The 27,501-nt window shown below is 47.4% G+C and overlaps 1 long non-coding RNA gene and 1 pseudogene across 2 annotated transcripts; both read left to right on the forward strand.

The window, feature by feature from the left end:
* The first annotated feature begins 1,663 nt into the window (after positions 1-1,663).
* On the forward strand, positions 1,664-27,480 carry LOC105722393 (uncharacterized). Of its 2 annotated transcripts, XR_001108567.2 has the most exons (4): positions 1,664-1,966; positions 20,945-21,452; positions 25,060-25,157; positions 25,679-27,480. It is a non-coding gene; the product is annotated as an uncharacterized LOC105722393 (long non-coding RNA). The 2 variants fall into 2 exon arrangements; XR_010345114.1 differs by having other exon boundaries at positions 25,060-27,480.
* Positions 7,181-8,628, forward strand: LOC105721988 (aconitate hydratase, mitochondrial-like; annotated as a pseudogene).
* Positions 27,481-27,501: the final 21 nt, after the last annotated feature.

A 27,501-nucleotide genomic window follows, 5' to 3' on the forward strand; every position in this document is an offset into this window, starting at 1 on the left:
CTGCGGCCTCCTATGCGGAAGGGACGCTCCTCTGCGGTCTCCTGTGCGGAAGGGACGCTCCTCTGCGGTCTCCTAGCACAGCCCACCTCGCCTCAGTGGCCATTTCCTGCTTGCATGGGTAGTTATTTGCATCATCTTCTCTGCTCCTTCTAACTAGACGCCTCCTGAAGACACACAGCGTCCAGTCTGTCATTGTCTTCCCAAAGCCACCAGCACACAGTAGGTGCTCAATAAATAGCTGGCGAAGGCCGGGCACAGTGGCTCACACCTGTCATCCCAACACTTTGGGAGGCCAAGATACGAGGATCCCTTGAGCCCACAGTTCGAGACCAGCCTGGTCAACATATCGAAACCCGTTTCGATTTAAAATGTATATAGCTGGTGAACTCGTATCAACCCAACCGCCCACTCAGTGCTCTCCACAGGGTCTTTGGGGTGTTTTCTCTCCCCTACATTTCTGCTTTCAGCCCCAGGAACACCTGCCCCAGCCTGGGGTGGGTAGGTGGGTGGGTGGCACAGTAGCTCCCTGTCGGCTTTGGTGAGGGTGACCCCACCTGGAACTCCACGTGACGTCAACGTCCCTGGTCTGCAAGTCGTCACAGAGAGGCTAAGAACGCGGCTGAAGCGCTGGAGGGGCGGTGCGCGGTGACCGGACGCGCTCAGCGTTCTCGGGGCCTCCGTTTTCGGCTTGGCAGTAGGAGCAGCACCTTCCCAGCCACTTCACCTGCCTCTGCAAGATGATAGCGACGGCAGCGTTGGAAAAGCTCTGAGTGGTATCAGACCCCAAGTCACAGCACTGTAAAAACAGGTCTAGTGTTTTCAGGGTCGGAAAAAGTTATTGTTCAGTGTGCTGAAATAATGTACAGCAAGTTGAAAATGGATTTGAACGAACTAAAAAGCCGAAGAGAGAAAGCAGCCTGATGCACTGCTGACTGCTCTTTGATGTGGAAATGAAGCCGAGACGCCTGGGGCTTGGCCTTTGTAAAGATCAGCCTCGGAAGATGGAACTTGCCAGTGAAGGCATCTGCCCCCAACACTGGTGTCCCAGGCTCTGGCCTCGGCCCACAAAAAGTAGACTTTTTAGCAAAGCTGCCGCTAGGCAGGGACTCAATGGTGACTGAAGCTGGTTCACCTTTTCTTGTTTCCATTTTGCTGTGGTCACTTGATTTTAGAAGTTGCTGGAGGTACCTGTCCGCACCCCCTCCTCAGACCAGGGGCTGGGTTGGTTTTGCAGGTAGAATCACTTTCCCTTTTCTCTGGACTTGGTTTTCAGGCCAGTGGACTTGCACAGCCTTTGTTTTGCCTGCTGTCCCTTCTCCAGTCCTTGGCTATGTTCCTGAATATTGGGACAGTATTTGTAAGGGAGGATGGGTTGGAGTAGAACGAAAATTCAACCATTTTTGCCTGACAGCAGATTTAATAGAGGTTTTAGTAGAGGAGAAGCTAGCATTTAACTAATGGTTTCTTAAATGTATGTTTTCCATATGTCTTCTTATAAGAGATTTTCAACATAAATCTTGTATTAAAGAACAGAATATATGTAAAATTTCCTTTTTGTCAATTTTATTCGATTCATCCCCATCATGCAGAAACAGAAGTTTCCAGTAGATGGCGCCAAAGGCTGTCTTTTCTCCGCCTCCCGGCGCGCTCTTCGTCGTTTCATGATCAGCACATTCTCTCTCAGGAAAATGACATTTCTTTCTCCGCGTAGACCCACACGAGGTACGCGCCACAGCCGAAAATCCCAGTAAGATGTCTGGCAAGCAAAACAGCCCCAAGGGTTGCAGCCCTGGGCAGTAAAACCAGCCGCCAGGAATCCCGGTTTCCAAATAGTTAATGGGTTTTGCGCCAGCTCCGTTTTGAAGCAGCGGCCCTGCAGGACCGGGGGTCAGGCCTGTCTCCCATCCGCTGCCTCCGTCCCTCCCACTGACCCCCATGGAAGCAGCTGCCCAGACGTTTTGAGAAGGTGAGTGCTGAAACTCCAGGACAGGAAAAAGACTCTAATCTTGGTCTTAAAAGACCACAAAGCATGAGATCCCCCAGCCTGGGCAACGTGCTGAGGCTTAGAAGGAAAACGCCACACTCTTGAGTTCCAATTGAGAGTCCTTTACTGCGGCGACCGAGAGTCAGCTGGCTGGCGCTCAAAATCTCTCGGCCCCAAAGAAGGGGCTTGATTCCTTTTTATACCTTGCTTAAGACAGGGGAGGGGAGAGTCTAGCTGAAGCGGAATTTACAGAAGCAGAACAAGCAAGTTAGATAAGGAGGCTGGTCACTAGGAGGCAGGAGGTTCCCATGACTGCTGATTACTAAGGCGCGTATACGCAAGTGGTTCCCATGATTGCTGGTTACCAAGGAGGGTATTCGGTACTTGCCATAAAATCAGTCAACGGGGTATTCACAATAGGAGTGGGCTTGCGGAGCAGGATATGGCTACAATGGTTGTATGTTTCTATAGTTCTGAGTGCAGCATGACCCAGGTGTGCACTCAAGGGGGAAATGGTCGGGGGGTGAGGCGGAGGTTAAGATGGAGTCTGTCAGGCTAACACAGGGTAGGTTAGCACAAGGTCTTGTCTCTAAAACAAAATTTTAAATAAAAAAAAATTAGCCAGACTTGGTGGCGTGCTTGAGCCAGGGAGGTCAAAGCTGCAGTGAGTTGTGATCATGCCACTGCATTCTAACCTGGACAACAGAGCAAGACCCCATCTCAGCAAATGAATAAATAAAAACAAAAAACAAAACAAAACCCCATGAAATCCTAAGGTTCCCAAGGCCTCTCTTCTTGCATTGGGCCCATGACTCTGCCTCAGGGTGTGACCGGGACATGAATGGAGAAGAAGGATAGGGAAATGGTAAAGGGGACAGGATTGTCCCCAAGTACTTCCCCAGTTTCGGGGAAGAGGGCTGGCAGGTGAGGAAACCAGAGAATGAGAAACCCCAGCTGAACACTGACGTTGAGCCTGAACGCTGATGTATTGCCATCTGCGTGCATAGCACAGTGTAAACTGCAAAGAGATGTGTTTCTTGGCCTCCAGGAATTAACGATCAGGTGGAAAGAAAGTTCATTCCACCCAGGGATGCACTGGAGCCAGCTGACACCCATGAGCTGATTGCTCACATCTCTGTGCAATGACACCATGACATAGCGTCAGTAGTTTCGAATCCGCCATGTAGGAGTATTCACACCACAGAAATCAGCAAACTCCACAAATCAGGCCTCCCTCCTCCCCCTCACCCAGAGCTGAATGTTAAACATTTCCCTGCACATTGGTGATTCTGCCTCACTATAGCACAAACTGCTTAAATAAAGGTGGGATAGGACATTTTGTCACAGTCAGGAAGCAACTGAAAGCGTCACGGGCTTGGGTGTAAGGTCAAGCTCTTCCACTGATTGACTATCTGACCCTGATGATCTCCGCCTCGGCCTCTGCCTCGCTTTAATGAGACTAATGCTATCTACCCTACTTAGTTACAGAGTGGCTCAAATGAGATCAGTCTGTGTGAATGCTATGTAAATTATAATGGATTTGATCACGGTAACAGAGGCAGCCTTAAAATTCATAAAATTATGAGAATGAGGCCTACCGAATCCCAGTTTTAGAAGGAATACATATGATAATGCATATTTGTTTCATTTCCCATTTATTTAATAGCACTTCTTCATGCTTCCCATATACTAGACACTGCTAGGTGGGCAGTCTGAAGATGTAAAAACACTTTGTAGATTACAAAGCTTTTTTTTTTTTTTTTTTTTTTTTTTGAGGCAGTCTTGCTCTTGTCACCAGGCTGGAGTGCAAGGGCGCAATCTCAGCTCACTGCAACATCCAGTTCCCTAATTCAAGCGATTCTCCTGCCTTAGCCTCCCGAGTAGCTGGGATTACAGGCACTCGCCACCACGCCCAGCTAATTTTTGTGTTTTTAGTAGAGACGGAGTTTCACCATGTTGGCCAGGATGGTCTCGATCTCCTGATCTTGTGATCCCCCTGCCTTGACCTCCCAAAGTGCTGGGATTACAGGCATGAACCACTATGCCTGGCAAGCTTTTGAGATGATAGAGTCTCACTTTGTCTCCCAGGCTGGAGTGCAATGTCGTGATCTTGGCTCATTTCAAACTCTGCCTCCTGGGTTCAAGCGAGTCTCCTGCCTCAGCCTCCCAAGTAGCTGGGACTACAGGCATGGATCCCCATGCCAAGCTAATTTTTCTATTTTTAGTAGAGATGGGGTTTCACCATGTTGGCCAGGCTGGTCGTGAACTCCTAACCTCAAGTGATCTGTCCACCTAGGCCTCCCAAAGTGCTGGGATTACAGGTGTGAGCCACGGAGCCCGGCTGATTACAAAGCTTTTATGCAAGTCTTTTGTAAAGTAGAAGGCATCGTGCAAGGAAAAGTATTGTTGTTTTTCTCAACTTTCTTCATCTCTTCCAGTCTGGACACACTTGCATTTTCACTACAACACAACCTGCAACCAATATTATACCCTAATGCTTTCATTTAGACCAAAATACTTGGCAGTGGTCACAAACAATGGTGTAGAAATGAAACCAGTACAGGAAAACATCCTTGCAATATTTCGTTGACTGAAAAAAGGCCATACCAAAATTTGTACAATATAATTTCTATGTATGTCTATATGAATCGAGAAGAATATACATTGAAATATTCACAGTGGCTATCTCTAGGTGGTAAGATCATTTTAATTAGCCTTTCTTGCTTATATGTAATTTTTACTTTCTCTACAAGAATTGCCTGTGAAATTTTGGAGATAAAAACTGAGAAATAAAAGATCTTCAGGCAGCTATTTATTTTGTAGAATTACAAATGTGGCTTGAAAGGAGCTTTACAGATCATCTGGTTTCATAAGACGGGAAACTGAGGCCGAGGGAGATGGAGAGGAAGTAACTGAGAATGTCGGGCCTTTCTCTGATTTTGCATTATCTTTTTTTCTCTCCAAATGTATGTGCAGAGCTTTCGAAATTAATCTAAACCTGTATACTCTATAATTAGATTCTCATCTTTCATTGTCTTTCTGATTTTTGATGTATCTGCTTCCTCTAGTATGGTCATTTTTCTTTGCCTTGTTTCTAATTTTTTTTTTTTTTTTTTTTTTTTTTGAGACAGAGTTTTGCTCTTGTCCAGGCTGGAGTACAATGACATGATCTTGGCTCACCACAACCTCCGCCTTCTAGGTTCAAGAGATTCTCCTGCCTCAGCCTCCCAAGTAGCTGGGATTACAGGCATGTGCCACCACACCCAGCTAATTTTGTATTTTTTAGTAGAGATAAGGTTTCTCCGTTGGCCAGGACAGTCTCGAACTCCTGACCTCAGGTGATTCACCTACCTTGGCCTCCCAAAGTGTTGGGATTACAGGCGTGTGCCACCGAGCCCGGCCTCTAATTTTTTTTTTAAACGTTCAGCTGACTGCTTGGTTTCTCTTCTCTTTGAAAGACTCTGGATGTAAATAAGCCTTTTATTCCAATCAGTGGCCTCTTTAATCATTTCTTCTCACGTTTGCTTTCTGGTCTCTACCAACTAATTTCTTAGAAATTTGCAAGGGTGAATCACAATGCCTCTGACCCATGATACCCAGAATCAGAAAACTGCTTTTTTAATTTGATGTAGATTGAAGTGTTTTTCATCCACGTACACGATACAAGGTAATATACTGGCCTTTGCTTTCTGGACCTCAGCGTTTACATTTGCCAAGTGGATGTTTTCCCAACTTGTATGATGACTGCTCCTTGCTGAAAGCGTCTTGGAAAATCTGAAGCCCTTTCCACCTCAACAGCACAGGCCGGGTGGGTGTGGAGTTTCCACCCCCGTAATTCTAGCAGTTTTGGGGACAGAGGCAGGAGGATTACTTGAGTTCAGAAGTCCAAGACAAGGCTAGGCAACATAGTGAGATCCTGTCTCTATTAAAAATAAATTAGCTGGCCACGGTGGCACATGTGAGCTATGATCGTGGCACTGCATGCCAACCCAGGAGCTCAGGTGAGCCACCTGCTTCAGCTCCCAAAGTGCTGGGATTATAGGCATGAGCCACTGCACTTGGCCATTAGCAGCCTGATTTAAAAAGGTAAAAAAAAAAAAAAATGGCAATAATTGTAATAATGTAATCAATATTAAAAATGATTATTGGGGGCCAGACACAGTGGCTCACACCTGTAATCCCAGCACTTTGGGAGGCCAAGGTGGGTGGATCACCTGAAGTCAGGAGTTCGAGACCAGCCTGACCAACATGGAGAAACCCAGTCTCTACAAAAAAATACAAAATTAGCTAGGCGTGGTAGCACATGCCTGTAATCCCAGCTTTTTGGGAGGCTGAGGCAGGAGAATCGCTTGAACCAGGGAGATGGAGGTTGCGGTGAGCCGAGAGTGCCATTGTACTCCAGCCTGGGCAACAAGAGCGAAACTCCGTCTCAAAAAAAAAAAATTATTGTTGAAGTATTTTACATTCTTTTGCTCCTACTAAGTCTTCAAAACCCAGTGTGCCTTTTACACTGAGGGCGCGTCTCTGTTCCAACTAGCCACAGCGGAAGTGGTCAGCAGCCGCATGAGGCTGGCGGCCTGCAGGCTGCACAGCACCGGTCCAGGTGTATCCAGCAACGTACTGAGGATGGCAGGATGGAAAGGAGGAGTATGAAATCGTCCCTGGAATGTCCAAGCGGATTTAATGTTTGTCCACTAGGTGGCGCTATATTCAAGGAATGAAAATTTACTATGTGGCTGGCATTATTAATATATGCAATTATTTGTAGATATAATTCAGCATTTCCACCATCCCTGCAAGATGAGTAAGAGGATCTTCATTTCTCGGATGAGGAAAATGAACCTGAAGTAACATTAGTGTCTGGTGAAAGGGTTTCCAGCTGGCAATCAGAGGAGGCAGGAATCAAGCCCAGTGTGTCTGGTTACGGAGCCCAGAGGCTTCCCAGCTCTGCACCCTTCATACTCACCCATCTGCCAGCCACACAGAGGTCCTGGATATCTGGTGGGCGATGAGCAAGTGACTGAGAGTCCATGTGATGAGGTTGCTCAGGCTGATGTGACAACAGTGAGAAGAGTCGTCTCATCTCATCCCTAACCAGACAGCCTTAGGGACGGCATCTGGGAGCCGCCAACTGGGGAGAGCGACATCCCTGATAAAAAGGCAGATTCACCGACCTCATCTTTGTCAGTGCACAAAATGGTGCCCTACAGCCTACTGGTGACCCGGCTGCAGAAAGCTCTGGGTGTGCGGCAGAACCATGTGGCCTCAGTCCTGTGCCAACGGGCCAAGGTGGCAATGAGCCACTTTGAGCCCAACAAGTATATCCACTATGACCTGCTAGAGAAGAACATTAACATTGTTCGCAGGGCCGGGCGCAGTCGTTCATGCCTATAATCCCAGCACGTTGGGAGGCCAGGGCAGGCAGATCACAAGGTCAGGAGTTCGAGACCAGCCTGGCCAATATGGTGAAACCCCGTCTCTACAAAACAAATACAAAAATTAGCCAGGCGTGGTGGTGCATGCCTGTAGTCCCAGCTACTCTCTTGGGAGGCTGAGGCAGGAGAATCACTGGAACCCGGGAGGCAAAGGTTGCAGTGAGCTGAGATCACGCCACAAAACAAAACAAAACAACAAACATTGATCTGGGGCTCTCAGCAGCCATGGCCAAGCAGGCACATGGCCTCAAGTGCAAGTCCCAGTTCACCATCACTCCAGGTTCCAAGCAGATCCGTGCCACTATTGAGCAGGATGGCTACGCACAGATCTTGAAGGATGAGGGCGGAATCGTCCTGGCCAATGCTTGTGGCCCCTGCATTGGCTAGTGGGGCAGGAAGGACACCAAGAAGGGAGAGAAGAACACAGTCGTCACATCCTACAACAGGAACTTCATAGGCCACAACAACGCGAACTCTGAGACCCATCCCTTCATCATGTCCCCAGAGATTGTCACAGCCCTGGCCATTGAGGGAACCCTCAGGTTCAACCCAGAGACCGACTACCTGACAGGCAAGGATGGTGACAAGTTCAAGCTGTAGGCTCCGGGTGCAGATGGACTTCCCCAAGCAGAGTTTGACCCAGGGAAGGACACCTACCAGCACCTGCCCCCAAGGACAGCAGCAGGCAACACGTGGTCGTGAGCCCCACCAGCCAGCGCCTGCAGCTCCTAGAGCTTTTGACAAGTGGGATGGCAAGGACCTGGAGGACCTGCAGATCCTCATCGCGGTCAAAGGGAAGTGTGCGACTGACCACATCTCGGCTGCTGGTCCCTGGCTCAGGTTCCATGGGCAGTTGGACAGCATCTCCAACAACCTGCTCATCGGTGCCATCAACATTGAAAACGGCAAGGCCAACTCCCTGCGCAGTGCAGTCACCCAGGAGTTTGGCCCTGTTCTTGACACTGCCCTCTACTAAAAGAAACATGGCATAAGGTGGGTGGTGATCAGAGACGAGAACTACAGTGAGGGCTTGAGCCAGGCGCACACAGCGCTGGAGTGACCTCAAGGGCCCAGCCGTCATCACCAAGGGCTTTGTCAGGATCCTCAAGACCAATTAAGCACCCCAGCGGGACCCAGCAGACCATTCTCCTAAACCACACCTTCGGTGCCGGCAGTGCCCTCAACAGAATTAAGGATTTGCAGCAGTGAGGGCGGCACCTCCCGTTCCCACCCCCCGCACCCAGTGCTGGCGTCATGTTCAAGTTCAGTTCTGTGTGCCCCGTCAGCAATGACTTTTTTTTTTTTGAAATGCCCCATTGTCCAGGCTGGAGTGCAGTGGCACCAAATGGCTTTTTTTTTTTTTTTAGATGGAGGCTTGCTCTGTCACCCAGGCTGGAGCGCAGTGGCACAATCTTGGCTCACTGCAGCCTCCGCCTCCTGGGTTCAAGCAATTCTCCTGCCTCAGCCTCCTGAATAGCTGGGATTACAGGTGCCCACCACCATGCCCAGCTAATTTTTTGTATTTTTAGTAAAGACAGGGTTTTACCCCATTAACCAGGATGGCCTCAAACTTGTAAACGCAGGGTGAAGGCCGGATCATCCCTGGACCGGGTGCCTCATTTGCTCAACGCTCTGTATCCGGGGTGTGGAGCCCTCCTAACCTCGTGATTTGCCGCCTTGGCCTCCTAAAGTGCCGGGATTACAGGCGTGAGCCACCGCGCCTGGCCCCAGCCACGGCTTCTTATCCCAAGATGGTGTGACCAGACATGCTTCCTGCTCCCTGCTTAGCCCACAGAGTGACTGTGGGTGGGGGCGGGGGTTTCTTAAAATAACTTTTTAGCCCCTGCCTTCCTATTTTTAGTTTGGTTAAGATCTTAAGCAGCTCCATGCAACTGTATTTTTGATGACAAGACTCCATCTAAAGTTTTTCTACTGCCTGATCATTTCACTGGTGGCTGAAGGATTCTAGAGAATCTTTTGTTCTTGCAAGGAAAAGAAGAATCCAAATTAAAAAAAAAGAAGAGGCAGATTCAGCAAGCTGCTTCAGGGAGGTGTTGAGGGCAGCTCTATGGAGATTGCACATAACTCCATGTGGCTAAAATATGGCCCAGGGTTTGCTGCAGTGTGAATGTACGGGGTGAGAGCAGTAGAGATGTCAGCGGTGGGCACAGCATCAAGGGTATTCGGCCTCCAGGCGATTGATAGGAACGGTTTTACTCCTTAGAGGGCTCCACACCCCGGACACAGAGCTTTGAGCAAATGAGGCACCCGGTCCGGGGATGATCCGGCCTTCACCCTGCCTTTACAAATTTGAATGGCAAGTTCAACCACACGCAGTTACCCTGCAGTGTAGGACCTGGCCCAGCCAACAGAACGGAGCAGGAGCTCTGGGAGGTGCTTGATGATTGCACCGTATGATTTGGAGCCCCACAGATCTAAACTCAAGCTCTGGCTTTGCCGTTCACGAGTACAGTAACTTCCGGCAACCCTCAATTTCTGCATGGTCAAGTAGGGATAATGCTCGGATCCTTGGGTTGAGCTGTTTGAGGATTAAATGAAGCGTTGCTTGCAAAGTCATGGTTAGCAAAGCAGTCCCACGGTGGAGCGTTCAGGACCACGAGTGGATGGTGGCTCCAGACTCTGAAATTCTCATCCAGGTCCCTTCCTTTGTCGCACGCACGTCAGCACGTGGCCGGGCACGGGATACCTGCCTCACGAGCCACGTGTTCATTCAGGAACTATTCCAACCTTACACACCTGGGGAGGACAAGATGCTTCTCCTTAATGGAGCTGATAGCCTGGTGGGGGAGATAGATGGTAGTTAAATGACACGATGAACATATAAATACAACGACAAGTGTCTCAGAGGGGAACTCTGTGTTCTAATTGGGGAGGTGGAGAAAGTCTTTCTTGGTGTGTTAGTTTCCCAGCACTATCGTGACAAAGTACCGCAAACTGAGGGGCTTGAACCAACAGGATTTTCTTCTCACATTTCTAGAGGCTAGAAGTTCAAGGTTGAGGTTAGGGAGGGCCGTGCACCCTCTGCAGGCTCATGTCTCGAAATAAATAAATAAATAAATAATTGTTCTATAGAATTGTATTGATTTAAGAAAATGTTCAGAATAGATTTACAAGCAAAAAATTAAAAAGGTATATATACATGTGTGTTGATTTGTGCATAGAATAAGACTTTTTTTTAAAAACAGACTCAAATGCTAACAGTTATCTAGGTGGTAGGATTGCAATTTTTTTTTCTTTCTATCTGAATTTTTCTATGTTTGCTGCATGGAACCATTATAATTAATTTTAAAAAGCAAATATATTTATTTCATTTTTTTCCTGAAAACTGAAAACAACTGTTCATAAGAAGGAGGCCCCTTCCTGCCCCTTCCTGCCCCTTCCCAGCATCTGGCTTTGCTAGAGATTCCTCGGCTGGTAGACACATCACTCCGGTCTCTGCCTTTGGTGTCACATGACTTTCTCCTCTGTGTCCCTGTCTCTGTGTCCAAACATCTCTTTCCTTATGAGAACACCAGTCATTGGATGTATGGTCCTTCCTCCTCCAGCATGACCTCATCTTCACCTGATTATATCTGCAAAGACCCCATTTCCAAATAAAGTCACTTTTTTTTTTTGAGATGGAGTCTTGCTGTTACTGGAGGACAATGACGCGATCTCAGCTCACTGCAACCTCCACCTCCCTGATTCAAGCAATTCTCCTGCCTCAGCCTCCCTAGTAGCCGGGATTACAAGTGCCTGCCACCACACCTGGTTAATTTTTGTATTTTTTCAGTAGAGATGGGGTTTCACCATTTTAGTCAGGCCTTATGGCGCCTGACCATAAGGTCACTTTCATAGCTACTAGGGGGTTGGGACTTCAATGTATCTTTTAAGGGAACACAACTCAACCCACATCAGTTGGGGAAATGAAATTTGAGCCAAGATCTAGAGCTTGAGGAAGGCTTATCCAGTCAAAGAGGTCAGGAAGCAGGTTCTGGGCAGGATGTGGCCTGTGCAAAGGTCCTGGGGCAGGAGGGAGCACAGCACCTACAAAGGACTGAATGAGGGCAGAGAAAGGGAGGGGCTGTGGGCACTGATTATCTGTAAGAGTGAAAGAGTTGCTAGATATTGTTGTTTTTGTATCAAGGATCACACAGGACAGGTCTTGGCGCTCTGTCTGATAGGATTGTGCCATCCAAGCTGCCCAATCTGCTTTCCTGCTGTATGCCTTACACCCAGTTCTTTCCCCATCACGTATCATTCAGAGCAAGGTGCAACAGCAAATGCTTCTGAACGGGGACAACCTGGGAGGATGATGTGGCCTGTGTTCAGCTCAGCACACAGGCTCTGCCCCAGACAGCACACCTGTGTGTCCACATTCCCCACAGAGCTGAGTGCCTCCTGAGGCTGGGGGGTGTATTTATGTTAATATTTGTACATTCAACATTTCATGAAATGTTAAGCACATCAGAGGAGTTTTAGGTGTTTGCTAGATGTTACTGACTTAGATAATTCCAGGGTGTGGCCAATTCCATCTAAGGGGCATTATTTCTCCTGTCAGTAACCACATCCTAGAGAAGTTGTTAAGCATCTGTCTAATTCAAAGAAAAATGGGTAGGTGGTAGGAGTTGGGAGGCAGGGGTGGAGGAAAGCCAGCTTGCTAATCAGAATGTCAGTGAAGGCTGGGAGCGGGGGCCCATGCCTGTAACACCAGCACTTTGGAAGGCTGAGGCAGGAGGATCATTTGAAGCCAGGACTAGCCTGGGGAACACAATGACACTCTCTCTAACAAAAAAATTTTTTTTTTAAATGCATTAACCAGGTGTGGCGGTGCATGCCTGTAATCCCAGCACTTTGGGAAGCTAAGGCGCGCAGGTTGTTTGAGCCCTGGAGTCTGAGACCAGCTTGGGGACCATGGCAAAACCCCATCTCTACAAAAAATACAAAAATTAGCCAGGTATGATGGTGTACACTTGCGGCCCAAGCTACTCGGGAAGATGAGGTGGGAAGATCACAGGAGCCCAGGGAGGTCGAGGCTACACTGAGCTTTGATGGTGCCACTGTACTCCATTCTGGGTGACAAAGTGAGATCATGTCTCAAAATAAATAAATAAATAAATAAAAATAAAAATTGTTCTATAGAATTTTATTGGTTTAAGAAAATGTTCAGAATAGATTTATTTATTTATTTATTTATTTAGAGACAGAGCCTCACTCTGTCACCCAGGCTGGAGTGCTCTCAGCTCTCTGCACCCTCCACCTCCCAGGTTCAAGCAATTCTCCTGCCTCAGCCTCCCGAGTAGCTGGGACTACAAACACCTGCCACCATACCCAGCGAATTTTTGTATTTTTAGTAGAGATGAGGTTTCATCACTTTGGCTAGGCTGGTCTGGGACTCCTGAGCTTGTGATCTGCCTGCCTCAACCTCCCAAAGTGCTGGGATTACAAGCATGAGCCACCGCGCCCAGCCTCAGAATAGATTTATAAGTAAAAAATTTAAAAAGGTATATATACATGTGTGTTGATTTGTGTGTAAAATAAGACATACATTTTTTTAAAAACAGACCCAAATGCTAACAGTTATCTAGGTGGTAGGATTGCAAGTGGTTTTTTTTTCTGTTTCTGAATTTTTCTATGTTTGCTGCATGGAACCATTATAATTAATTTTACAAAACAAATATATTTCTTTTTTTCCTGAAAACTGAAAACAACTGTTCATAAGAAGAATTTTACATGCACAAGATATACTATATAGTCATTAACAATAATGTTTAAAAAAATATTCCATAATATGAGAAAACATTCATGCTATATTTAGTGGAAGGAATAGTTTATATAATAATATATGGGTTTTTTGTTTTGTTTTGTTTTTTGAGACAGAGTCTTGCTCTTGTTGCCCAGGCTGGAGTGCAATAACAAAATCTCAGCTTACTGAAACCTCCGCTTCCCAGGTTCAAGTGATTCTCCTGCCTCAGCCTCCCAAGTACCTGGGATCACAGGTGCCCACCACCATGCCCAGGTACTTTTTGGTATTTAGTAGAGATAGTATTTCACCATGTTGGTCAGGCTGGTCTTGAACTCCTGACCCCAGGTGATCCACCCGCCTCAGCCTCCCAGAGTGCTGGGATTACAGGCATGAGCCTCCATACCCTGCCAATATACCGTAATTTTTAAAAGGGCATTTACAAAAAGACTATCAATAAGACTGATATAGTACTTATAAACTGTGAGATTACAGGGGATTCATATTTACTTCTTTATACTTTTCTGTATTTTCCAGATTTTTAATTATGAATATGAATATCAAGCTATAATAAGAAAACTTATTTAAAAATCAGATTATAAAATTGTTCAGGTTGTCATGGCCAGGCAGGGTGGCTCACACCTGTAATCCCAACACTTTTCAAGGCTGAGGTGGGCAAATCACTTGAGCCCAGGAGTTCAAGACCAGCCTGGGCAACATGGCAGAACCTTGTCTCTACAAAAACTACAAAAATTAGCCAGACATGATGGTGCACACCTGTCGTACCAGCTACTAGGGAGGCTGTGGTGGAAGGATTGCTTGAGCCCGGGAGGCAGAGGTTGCAGTGAGTCATGATTTCACCACTGCACTCCAGCGTGGGCAAAAAAGCAGGACCCTGTCGCAAAAAAAAAAAAAAAAAAAAAAAAAAAAGGTTGTGAGACAATGATTTTGTGGTTTTTTTGCTTTTTTTTTAGAGACGGGGTTTCATCGTGTTAGCCAGGATGGTCTCGATCTCCTGATCTCATGATCCGCCTGCCTCAGCCTCCCAAACTGCTGGGATTACAGGCGTGAGCCACCGCGCCTGGGCTGACAATGGCTATTTTAAATTTTATTCCATGGTTTTCTATATTTTCCAAATTCTTCTCAATAAAAAAAATGATTTCATATTGTATTAATTAGTACAGTGCAAAATCATAAGATCAGGGGACACTCATGGTGGTCTACCTCGTGATCCTCTAATACGTAGCATTTCACCCAGGGTTTTCACGTGCAGTTTCTCATTTGGTCCTCGAAGGACCCTGTGCCCAGGTGAGGATGGCGGTGCTGCTTCTGAGAAGTTGCTGCCTCCTCTTCTCCCTTTTGCCTCCCTGCAAAAGAAGACACTTCGATTGCGGGGCCACAGTCAGTTCTGACTCCCATATCTTACAGCACTTGGCAGGGACCAGCCTGAATCCATTACCTGAGTGGGATGTGGCCTCCTTTCTCTCTGAGCTTTCCCTACACCTCAAACTCCTGATCATTCAGCCCCTTAACTCTCCAAGCTACCAGCACATGCCTCTCCACCTCAATCTTCTAAATAAATAATCAACACCTGCACAAAACACTGTCGTTTTCAGTAAACTTTTCTCCCCCTTTAAAAATTGCGGTAAAGGGCCGGGCGCGGTGGCTCACACCTGTAATCCCAGCACTTTGGGAGGCCGAGGCGGGTGGATCACGAGGTCAAGAGATCGAGACCATCCTGGTCAACATGGTGAAACCCTGTCTCTACTAAAAATACAAAAAATTAGCTGGGCATGGTGGCGCGTGCCTGTAATCCCAGCTACTCAGGAGGCTGAGGCAGGAGAATTGCCTGAACCCAGGAGGCAGAGGTTGCGGTGAGCCGAGATCGCGCCATTGCACTCCAGCCTGGGTAAAAAGAGCGAAACTCCGTCTCAAAAAAAAAAAAAAAAAAAAAATTGCAGTAAAATATACATAAGACAAAATGTATCATTTAAATCATTTTAAGTATACACTTCAGTGCCATGATATACGTAAGTCAAAATGTATCATTTAAATCATCTTAAGCATAAAATTCAGTGCCTAATATGCGTCAGGCAAAATGTATCATCTAAATCATTTCAAGTATACAATTCAGTGCTGTAATATACATAAGACAAAATGTATCCCTTCATGTGCTATACATGACAAAATGTATCATTCAAATCATTTTAAGTATGCAATTCAGTGTTGTAATATACATAAGACAAAATGTATCATTTAAATCATTTTAAGTATGCAATTCAGTGCTGTAATATACATAAGACAAAATGTATCATTTAAATCATTTTAAGTATGCAATTCAGTGCTGTAATATACATAAGACAAAATGTATCATTTAAATCATTCTAAATATACAATTCAGCGCCCTGATATACATAAGACAAAATGTATCATTTAAATCATTCTAAGTGTACAATTCAGTGCCCGAAGTCCATTCATGATGTTGTTGGAACTGTCACTTCCAACCAGCTCCGGAACGTCTTAATCATCCATCTGTAAGCTTTTGAATCCACAGTCTCTTAACGCATTTTATTGCTGTCCCCATTGTCAGGTGAGGAAACTGAGGCTTTCTTCCTGACCTCGCTTTTGTGTTTTCTCTTTAACACTTGCAGTCTGGCTTTTGCCCATGGCCCTTGGAACTGATCCCCTTCAGGCTGTCAAAGACCTTCTGGGGGCTGAATTTCATGGGCTGCTTCCTGGTCTTGTCTTATTTCTGGTCTGTAGCATTTGACAATCTTGTTTTCCAATCGCTCTCAGAAATGATCTCCTCCCGAGGTTTCCATAACACTTTCTCCTGAGTTTCCTACTACTACCTCTTGGGTCTTTTCTTGTTCCTTTCTTTTCATCTTTTTCTGTTTGATTGTTTTGTTTCTTTGTGGTTTTTTGAGATGGAGTCTCTCTCTGTCACTCAGGCTAGAGTGCAGTGGTGTGATCTCAGCAACCTGTGCCTCCCTGGTTCAAGCGATTCTTCTGCTTCAGCCTCCCGAGTAACTGAGATGACAGACACCGGCCACTATGCCTGGTTAATTTTTGTATTTTTAGGAGAGACGAGATTTCACCATATTGGTCTGGCTGGTCTCAAACTCCTGACCTCAGGTGATCTGTCTGCCTGAGCCTCCCAAAGTGCTGAGATCACAGGCATGAGACACCATGCCCGGCCTCTTTTCATGTTTTTAAATTAGTCTCCCCTTTTTATTTATTTATTTTTAAATTAGAGACAGGGTCTCACTATGTTGCCCAGGCTGGTCTCGAACTCCTGGACTCAGTCAGGGTCTTTTCTTCAGGCTCCTCCTTCTCCTGGCTCAGGAACTCATCCTCACTCCCTGGAACATTTCAAGAACCACCTGCCTGGTTTCCTGCCTCTGGTCTTGCCGATTAGACAAATATGATCTTTCTACCAGGGAAATGTGATCCTGTGCTCAAGTCTACGAGTGCAGCCTGAGCTGAGAGGATAACATCTAACCTCCTTAGTTAGATATAGGATGTCCCTTGTCATCTGGCCCCGGTGACCTCTAACATTATCCCCACCCCACCCCTTGGCAGTCTGCAGTAGAACCATCTGCAGTCCCAGTGCTGGAAGCCCAGGCGGCCTCATGCCTCCCTGTCTCTGCATATGTGGTCACTCTATCCTAAAATTTGTGATGTAGTCGCCTATGTGCCTATCTGTCTCCATATCAGGGCAAGGTCCTGGAAGTGGGTCGGGGAGGGGGAAGGGGGATCTTGCTTGTCCTCTTTATGTCTCAGAGCTTAGTGTACCTTATATTTGGACAATAAATAAATAAATAAATGTGTGCTACTCTAGAAAAGAGATCAATGTCTTGATGGAGTGAAAATCAGTAAGGGGCAGAGCAAGGACTGGACATCAGGAATTGGTAATGTCTGACCCTTCTCACTATGTAAGCATCCTTTCTATGGAGGGACCTCCCAGGGTGACAAAGCCTTAGAGGAAATGCACACAGTCGCTGTATGGTCCTAGGAAAATAAAGCAAACAGAGTAAGTGTTGTAATCCTGGACTGGAGTAGGGAGACTTCTTATGGGGAGGCATTTTAAGGAGGGTGGAGAGTGGGGATGCTCTTCCTGCCTCCAGATCACAGTCTACAAGAGCTTGCTGCTTCAGATGAGCTCACACAAGACCGAGAGGCAGGCGGAATGGTGCGGCTGAAAGACATCTCCGCATCAGAATGCTTGGGTCCTGGTTTTTTTCTAGAACTGCCACTGACTAGCCAATCTCAGAAGGCCCAGCAGCCTGCATGTGTAAAACAAAGGGGTGGTTTCCATGTCTTTCAACCCGAAAATCCAGAAAGTGGGAACATCTGTGTTTAAAGATTGTTCATTTTTCAGATTAAACTGATCCACATTTTCCAAGGTATCAAAGTAGTGGCCGCATCCTCTCATGGTGCTGGGAATCATAGACTTCGCCCCTCACCCTTGACCGTGACCTGATTCTAGATGACTGTTGCTGGTAGAAATGTGCAAGTCATTCAAGGTTCTTATCTAGAGGAAATAACTTCAGTTTCACTCTTGATTTTAGCTATGTTTATGTTATGAGTTGAAATAAATGACCTTGGAGTTGATTCATCGAGGAAGGAGTGATTCTGCCTAGAGTTCTTTGAAAGCTGGCTATACTGAGTGAGAGCCTAGGTCACTGCCGAGAACAAAAGGGAAGAGAGGTGGGGAGGGAGGGAGACTGATTCCTTTCACAAACCCAGCTGGTCTCCTTAGCAGTTGTGTGTGGTTTCCACCCAACCCACCTGTCACTTGCTTAGGACTGCTAATTAGGGGGCAGAGATGTGGACTGCTGTCTGTAGCCCTAAAGATGGTTATTAACCAGGAGGCTGAGCTGGTGGTTGCAGCTGACACTGGAAATTCACCCAGCTCCGTCCCTGGGAGATGGGCCATCCCGACATCGTAGACGGCTGTGCGCCACAGGCATTTCATTCTCCAAAATCCTACATTCATTTAATGTTTCCAGCCACATAAGAAGTAGAAAACATATGACTTAATTTCCAGATTAGAAGACTAAAGATCGAACAGAAAAAATAACTTGCCCAATGTTACCCAGCTGGCACACAGAGGAGCTGGGATTCAACCCCGGTCTGTCTCTCTCCATAACACAGGTCTACCCACCTCGATTCCTTGCCCTGTCAGGCCTTCTCCATTTTTCCAACTGCTAAGTAAGTCACACCTGGTTTCATCTCTCCTTCTTTCTTCCCCTAACCCATGACACACTCTCTCTCTTTTTTTTTTTTTTGTTTTTGGAGATGGAGTTTCGCTCTTGTCGCCCAGGCTGGAGTGCAGTGGTGTGATCTTGGCTCACTGCAACCTCCGCCTCCGGAGTTCAAGCGATTCTCATGCCTCAGCCTCCCGAGTAGCTGGGATTATAGGCACGTGCCACCATGCTTGGCTATTTTTTGTATTATCAGTAGAGATGGGGTTTTACCATGTTAGCCAGGCTGGTCTCGAACTCCTGCCCTCAGGTGATCCACCCACCTCGGCCTCCCAAAGTGCTGGGATTATAGGCGTGAGCCACTGTGCCCAGCCATATCCCATGACTCTCTAGAGCACTCTGTGGTTGTTTCTGGGTTATTTTCACTTCTCCAACTAGGAGGTAAGTTTTTTGGGGTCAAAGAGCATGTTTTCTAGTTTGTTTTCATCTTATCCCAAATTGGCTGGTACCAAGCCGGGCACATAAGACATGTTTGGCAGTTGATGAGCCAACAGGGAACCCGCATTGTATTAGAAGACCACGGGCTTTGGGCTCAGGGAATGAACCCTTGCCTCATACAGTCCTGTCCACGCCTCAGCAGCCCTCTCTTAGCTCGGCGGATCTCAGTGGAATGTCACTGAGCCAGAGCTTTCCCTGACCACCAAGCCAAGCGCTCCCCTGGCTGTTCCTTCCTGTGGCGTCCTTTTTCCTCCTTCATCGGACTTACTACAACGTGTACTCATAGGCTCATTTGAGTATCTACCTTATTTTCTCCACCAAAATGTGAACCCCAAGAGGCCATGTTCTTTGAATGACTGATAATAGAAACTCCATTACCGACTTCTCAAAGGGCCAACCACAGACGCAGTGAAGAGGGTTCCGAATGACGAATCAGGGACCTGGCTCATGTTCAGGCGCGGTCCCCGGCTCACCGTGGGGTCGCATCCACACGCTCTCTCTTGGCCTCCGTTCTTTACTTGCAAAACACGGATCGTGGGTCTAGTCCTACCTACTCTCACAGGTTCTTGCCTGAGGAAGTGAAATCATTTAGCCTTGCCGTGTTGTGCAAATCAAGGCCTGACGCCAGCAGGACTAGTTCTCAGCCCCTTGAGGAAGGGCTCATGTCTGACAACCACTCTGTCTCTCTCTCCCTCTCAACATAATTTTTGTGAATAGGCCAAGTTGATATACAACTCAAAAATATAACAATATATAAAATGCATGCAGTGACAGTGTTCCCTCATTCGTCTGTCCCCACCTCCCCAGGTCCCACCCTTAACCATTACTATTGGTTTCTTTCGTAGGATTCCAGAGTTTCTTTATATTTTATTTTATTATTATTTTTTTCCAAGATGAAGTCTTGCTTTGTTACCCAGGCTGGAGGGCAGTGGCACTATCTCAGCTCACTGCAACCTCTGCCTCCCGGGTTCAACCAATTCTCCTGCCTCAGCCTCCCGAGTAGCTGGGACTACAAACGCCTGCCACCACACCCAGCTAATTTTTGTATTTTTGGTAGAGACGGGGTTTCACCATGTTGGCCATGCTGGTCTCAAACTCCTGATCTCATGATCTGCCCACCTCGGCCTCCCAAAGTGCTGAGATTACAGGTGTGAGCCACCACACCTGACTTTTTTTGTTGTTAACATTTTTGTGGGTACATAATTGATGTACATTTACATGGGGTACATGAGATAGTTTGATACAAACATGACATGCACAACAATTCCATCATGGATTATTGAGTATTCATCCCCTCAAGCATCTATCTTCTCTGTTACAACAATCCAACCACACTCTTTTTTTTTTTTTTTTTTTTTTGTTTTTTGAGACGGAGTTTCGCTCTTGTTACTCAGGCTGGAGTGCAATGGCGAGATCTCGGCTCACCGCAACCTCCGTCTCCTGGGTTCAGGCAATTCTCCTGCCTCAGCCTCCTGAGTAGCTGGGATTACAGGCACGCGCCACCATGCCCAGCTAATTTTCTGTATTAGTAGAGACGGGGTTTCACCATGTCGACCAGGATGGTCTCGATCTCTTGACCTCGTGAGCCACCCGCCTCGGCCTCCCAAAGTGCTGGGATTACAGGCTTGAGCCACCGCGCCCGGCCCAACCACACTCTTTTAGCCATTTTATTTTATTTCATTTTTATTTATTTATTTTTGAGACAGAGTCTCACTCTGTTGCCCAGACTGGAGTGCAGTGGCACGATCTTGGCTCACTGCAACCTCCGCCTCCCAGGTTCAAGCGATTCTCTTGCCTCAGCATCCCAAATAGCTGGGATTACAAACGTGTGCCACCACGCCTGGCTAATTTTTGTATTTTTAGTAGAGACAGGGTTTCGCCATGTTAGCCAGGCTGGTCTTGAACTTCTGACCCCAGGTGATCCACCTGCCTCAGCCTCCCAAAGTGCTGGAATTATAGGCGTGAGCCACTGCCCCTGGCCGCCATTTTAAAATATACAATTAAACCATCATTGACCACAGTTCCCAGTGTGTGATCAAATTCTCAGTGTTATTCGCTCTTTTTTTCTATTTTCCAGAGTGTCTATATTCACCGACAAGTAATCATGAAAGCACTTCCCCCACCGGATCATGTCTTACCCTTGCAAGCGTTCCAGCTGTCTTGTTCCATGCACAACACCAATTAAGTCTTTAGTAAATTCAATACGTTTAGTAAATCCATTGATGAATTCGATTAGCTAAATGATCTTGTAACCAACACATTGGGCAAGCAACAATGTGAGTTTGCAGTGTGCCTTAAAGACAGATGAAGACACACGCGGAACGGGGCCTGCCCAGCGTATCATCCTCTGCCTGCATCCTTCCTGCTCCAGGCTGAAACCAGTCCGGATACCTGAGCCTTGTTTGGTTTTGCTTTTCTTGGGAAATGTCAATTCATTGGTCGTTACAAGGATAATACGAGTTACTTCCTGACTGCATGAAAAGTACACAGAACAGAGCCTGGCACAAAGAGAGAAGCCAACGAGCACCAGGAATGATGGTCACAGGCAAGCGCACCTCCCGCCGCCACTCACCTCGGATGACCTGGTAAGCCTGTGTTACGGGCTGGATATTTGCCCAGAATTTACGTGTCAAAGCTCTAACCCGCAGTACCCAGAATGTGACTGTATTTGGAGGATGGAAGGAGGTAATTAAGGTAAAATGAGGCCATCAGTGTGGGTCCTAATCCGATATGACTGGTCCTGACAAGAAGTGGAGATGAGGTACTGACACGTGCAGGGGGACGCCGGTGTGAGGACACAGGGCAGGGTGGCCATCTGTAGCCAAGGAGAGTGGCCTCCGCAGAAACCAGCCCTGCCAACACCTTGGCCTCAGACTTTCAGCTTCCAGAACTAGAGATTGGTGTTGTTCAAGACTCCCAGTCTGGGGCGCTTTGCCACGGCAGCTCAAGCCGGCTGACACACCTTGCTCAGCCCCGCATTTCTCAAATATATTCAACTAGAGAAGTTGTCTTGATTGTTTAGAGCCAACTCCTGGGCTGTGCTGCCACAAGGGCAGAGGCTGAACCAACCACCTGTCAAGGAGTTTCCATCCAGAAAGGGGTGAAGGAGGCTTCACCCTAGGGGGGCCCCGTGGCCCTGTCCCCAGGAATTCTCCAGCTATGCCTGGGGGTGGAAGCCACCTTCCTGACTACTGTTTTGTTGTTGTTGTTGTTGTTTAAGAGCTGGGGTCTCTGTCACCCAGGTTGGAGTGCAGTGGTGCAATTACAGCTCACTGCAGCCTCGAATTCCTGAGCTCAAGCGATCCTCCTGCCTCAGCCTCCTGATTAACTGGGGCTGCAGGTGCACACTACCATGCTGGCTGTTTTTAATTTTTTATAGAGACGAAGGTCTTGCTATGTTGCCCAGGCTGGTTTCAGATTCCTGACCTCAAGCCATCCTCCCACCTCAGCCTCACAAAGTGCTGGGATTGCAGATGTGAGCCACAGACCTGCTCTCCTGGCAGGTCTTTGAAAATGCATGCAGAGCTGCAGCAGCCACAGCCCTGCTGGGGAGAGAAGCCCCACTTGGGGGTTGTGGGGGAGCTGGCATCTGCCAGAGATTCTGCCTAGTTTTGGCACATCTCAGGCCAGCCTGGGCTTTGATTCCTTGGTAACCCTGCTTCCTTTCTTGCTGAAGTAAAGAGATGTGGTTTATGACGTTTGTAGCTCAGACAGCCTTGACTGATACAATCTCTACGGAGTCAGATCCTGACGTTCAGCTACTCTTGATCAATGACTCCTGCTGGGGCCCTGGCCTGCCTCTCACTCCTGTAGTAGTGCAGGGCACTGCAGGGCCACTCACATCCTCTGTCACCTCTGGGCCTCCAGGACAAGCCTCTAAGCGGAGTGGGTGCCTTTGCTGAGCAGCACCTGCAGACACCGACCAGACCACTTCTTCCAAGGATGGTGACACCTGCTCAGATTCTCACTGAGAGCCTGGGGCTCCCTCCCGTGGGCTTCCGTGGCACCATTTGCCCATGGTTATTTAACCACATGGCACAAGGGTGGATGTGTGTCTGTCTTAGGTTATGATCTGAGATACCAAAATAGATACCCCTGGCAGAGAATGGTGGCTCACACCTGTAATCCCGGCACTTTGGGAGGCCAAGGTGAGAGGATCCCTTGAGCCTAGAAATTCAAGACCAGCCTGGACAAAAGAGCCAGGTGTGATGGTGCACACCTGTAGTCCCAGCTACTTGGGAGGCTGATGTGGGAGGATCACTTGAACCCAGGAGGTCAAGGCTGCAGTGAGCCATTATTGTGCCACTGCAGTCCAGCATGGGTGACAGAGCAAGACCCTGTCTCAAAAACAACACAAAACAAAACAACACAAAAAGAGACAGACCCTAAGGTTCAGGAGCCAAGAGTTACCAACAGGTCGAGGGTTCAAAGTTTGGCTGCCGGGGCAACTTCTTAAATTCCTATAGGAAAAACCACACTCTTGCTAAACTCCCTAACCACAGGAGCTAGCAAGCACATTATCCTAACTCCGGCTCACAACCCAGCCCACTACAACTCTGACTGGACAGAGGACCATCTTACAAACAGTCTTTCCTGATAAGCAACCGCACACTCCAAGCCAGTTCTAGTCACGTCTAGAGACTCCACATAAACTGTCTGTGTCCTTTAGTTACCTTTGACATAAAGAGCCAAATTCCACCTCATTTTCATCTAGGCCATCCCACAAAGTGAACATGGGATGTATGTTACATATATGTTTACCTATTGCACATACACTGAGCTCCCCTCATAAATATGTATTGATTTTGCCCCAAACTGCTGAATATGCATGACTCTACTGTGTAACACATACCCTGTGAGTCCTAACACACATCCTGCCCTTTCTCTCTTTGAAGAGAACTTCAGTCCAAACTGGAGACCATCTCTTCCTGGTTTGCAAACTCAAAGCACCAACAAACCTCTCCATCCTTTTTTTTTTTTTTTTTTCTTTCTTGATGGAGTCTTGCTCTTGTCACCCAGGTTGGAGTGCAGTGGTACGATCTCCACTCACTGCAACCTCTGCCTCCTGGGTTCAAGCGATTCTCCCCGCCTGAGCCTCCTGTGTAGCCTGGATTATAGGCACCTGCCACCATGCCTGGCTAATTTTTGTATTTTTAGTAGAGACAGGGTTTTGTCATGTTGACCAGGCTGATCTTGAATTCCTGACCTCAGGTGATTCGCGGGCCTTGGCCTCCTGAAGTGCTGGGATTACAGGCGTGAGCCACCATGGCTGGCCAGCACTGACCCTTTTACAGCTTGCTATTGCAGAGTCAGGAAGGATTCAGACCAAGATGCAACCTCCACAGCAGCTCAGGGTTCAATAACATGCCATTACTCGAGCAGCACTTACTGGAGCGGAACAGAACTGGCTGCCCACTGGCCCTTGGCCTCGCTGCCCTCACTGGAAGGACCAGAGTCCAGAGCCTGGCTGCATATTCAAGGACACCAGCCAGACAGTTCAGCAGGCGGTTGCAGCTCATAAGGTCATCAGCCCCAGGGGCCACTACTGTGGTCATAGAATTGGCTGCGATGTCATCCCAGGTTGGTGGGGGTGGTGGGTCCTCACGGGGCCTTTTAGGCCACATTGCCCAGTGGCTCAGAGCTAGACAGGAAGTTTTCTGGGCCAGCTCTGACCCCAGTTAGCTGTGTGCCTTTAGGGAAGGTCTCTAACCCTGAGATTCCTTTAATCATCCGTTAGACAGAGAGAACAATAATTATACATTAATAAAGACATGTTTAGGGAATGAATGAAATACTGTGTGTTAAACCATTTAATTCTAACACCTTAAAAATGATTGTTTTGGGTTTGTTTACTTGTTTGGCTGATTTAACTCCAATCTGTGGTCCTCCTCCCCCTCTACCTCTTATGGTCTGACCTCCTTAGGTCCAAAACCCTCTTGCTCTTGCTCTCATTCCTCGAAGCTCACACAGGCTATGCTATCTGACCCCTACTTTTCTGTGTACCAAACCTTTCTTTTTCTTTTCACATTCCTAGCTCCTACTTGTCCTTTGAGCCCTTCCCTAATTCTACACTTCCTTCTTCCCATCTTAATCCTGTGATTCTCAGTCCTGGAGCTGGGAAATTGTGTACCTAGTAAGTGACTGCTCAATTCAGGTCATGTGTGGCTGAGTCACTTTTTTTTTTTGAGACAGAGTCTCGTTCAGTTGTCCAGGCTGAAGTACAGCGGCACGATCTCGACTCACTGCAACCTCCACCTCCCGGGTTGAAGCGATTCTCCTGCCTCAGCCTCGTAAGTAGCTGGGATATTACAGGCAGGCACCACCATGCCTGGCTAATTTTTGTATTTTTAGTAGAGATGGGGTTCCACCATGTTGGCTAGGATGGTCTCGAACTACTAACCTCAAGTGATCCAACCTCCTTGGCCTCCCAAAGTGCTGAGATTACAGGCACTCGCCACCACGCCCAGCCTAATTTTTGTATTTTTAGTAGAGACGGGGCTCACTATGTTAGCCAGGCTGGTCTCGAACTCCTGACCTCAGGTGATCTGCCCACCTCAGCCTCCCAAAGTGCCGGTGTTACAGGCATGAGCCACCGTGCCCAGCCCCACGTCAGTTGTTACAAGGGGGAGGGAGATAAAGAGCCAGACAGACCAGCATCTACCTGCACCATTAACATAGGACAGCTCAAGTCTTCCATCACCGTTAAACGGTCAGGATCCGCACCACTCACGGCTCCTAACTGATGGGCTCTCATGTTCCAGATGCAGGGCTAGGCACTTACATGCACTATTTTATTTCATTTTCACAATAGCTCTATGAGGTCGATGACCCAGTCTGGACAGGAAGAGCTGTGGGTATCGCCGAGGCTGTGCTTACAGTACCTCAGTGAGGCACAGCACCTGTGCATCCGAGCAAAGCCCAGAGTGACCCATTTCTCACCTCAGTAGCCGGCATCACCATGCCAGCGGCCTGTCTCCTTCTCTGGGGCCCCGGTCCTTTCCAGAAATTCACCCAGCTTGCTAACAAGAGACTGCGCAGGTGCTGCTGTTACCTGGTGGTGGGCTGTCATTGGACAGCTGCAGATGATCGCCCTGAGGCTTGGTTGTGGAGGTTGTCAAGCAGAAGGCTGGCAATATTCCCACAGCCCGCAAGTGCTGAGGCAGCATACGTGAGTCAGGCCACAGCAGCTGCAGCCACAGTGTGGCTTTGTGCTGTGATCGCCTGCAGAGAGGAGCAGCCACTCACCCATCCACTGACTCTCCTAATTGCTTCTTAGCACCTATAATTCCCTTTCTCCCAGGAAAAGCCCTCCAAGTTCCAGCCTTTCCCCTACCCTGTTCTGCAGATTCCTTTTGGTTGATTTCCCAGTATGAGATCCAGCATTATTCCTTTTGAAATTGTAATCCCTGTTGTTTTCCCACATCGAGAGCAAAACTAAGAGGCACTTTTTAAGAAGCTGCTTCCAAGTGCTCTTGGACCAAGTTTAAGTTCTCTGTCTACTCCAGCAGCCTCCGTCTATTCCCAGGGCATCTGTCTGAAGTGGGGCCTCTTCTGGCCAAATCCTATCAGCCAAGACCTGGATCTCCCAGAGCTCAGAAAGCTCCCACTGGCAGGGGCCCTGTTTTCCTTCCTGCTTCCTTTCTCTCCCCTTGTCCCCTGGTCTCCAGATGAGAAGACACAGATGGCGCTTGTCCCAAGAAGACCTTCGCTTGTGCTGTGGGCAGGGAGGTCACTCTTCCCTTTCTTAGCACAAAGCAGTCACTGTGCTCTGCCTTGCAGAGGGAAAATGCAAATGGTGCCCTGGGTGTGGCCGAGTTCCTGGGGGCCCCAAGTGCCGGGGCTGCATTCTTTATGGGACAGGCTTTTTCTTCCCTTTTTGCAGGCTGGGCCTGAAATATGAAGATAACTTAAAACTCATACTATGCCAGGACACGGACATCACAACAAATTGGGTAATGAGTGTTAACTCAAAGACTATTTAAGATTAATTGCTGCACAAGAAAACCTGAAATGCCCTGAAAGCTTATGGACCATAAATGAAAGAAAAGTTCATCACAACGTCCTCAAGCTTGAAAACAACCCTAAGACTTCAAGACTAACAAAGAGATGTGAAGCTGAAACTCTCCTGAACTTTAATAACAAAAACAAAGTGTGATAATTGTGCAAGAGAGAAAAGCCATTTTTCTATTCCCTCTACAGGAAGATATTATTGCAGAATCATTATTTTTGCTGTTGTTTGTTTTATTTTTTATTTTTATTTTTAGAGACAGGGTTTTTTTGTTTTTTGTTTTTTGTTTTTTTCCCCAGGTTGGAGTGCCGTGGCACGATCATAGCTCACTATGGCCTCGAACTCATGGGCTGCAGTGACTCTCCAACCTCAGCCTCCCCAGTAGCTAGGACTATAGAGCAGACAGAATCATTCTTCTATGAAGAGAGATATACAGCCCAAAAAATGCAGAGAAAGGATGCTTAGAGGTACCTCAGGCAATTACTAAGCAAAAATATTGCATTATTCTTTTGAGTTTTATGATATTTGTAGTATTGGTCAGCTTCTGAAACTTCGTAATTTGTTCCAAATAAATTTCTTGTTCTAAATAAATATTCACTTTAGTACTGAATTTCATATATGTAATT

Source organism: Aotus nancymaae, unplaced genomic scaffold (genome assembly GCF_030222135.1).
Source record: "Aotus nancymaae isolate 86718 unplaced genomic scaffold, 86718_ANA_hifiasm-v0.15.2.pri h1tg000032l_0, whole genome shotgun sequence".
Taxonomy (NCBI): Eukaryota; Metazoa; Chordata; class Mammalia; order Primates; family Aotidae; genus Aotus; species Aotus nancymaae.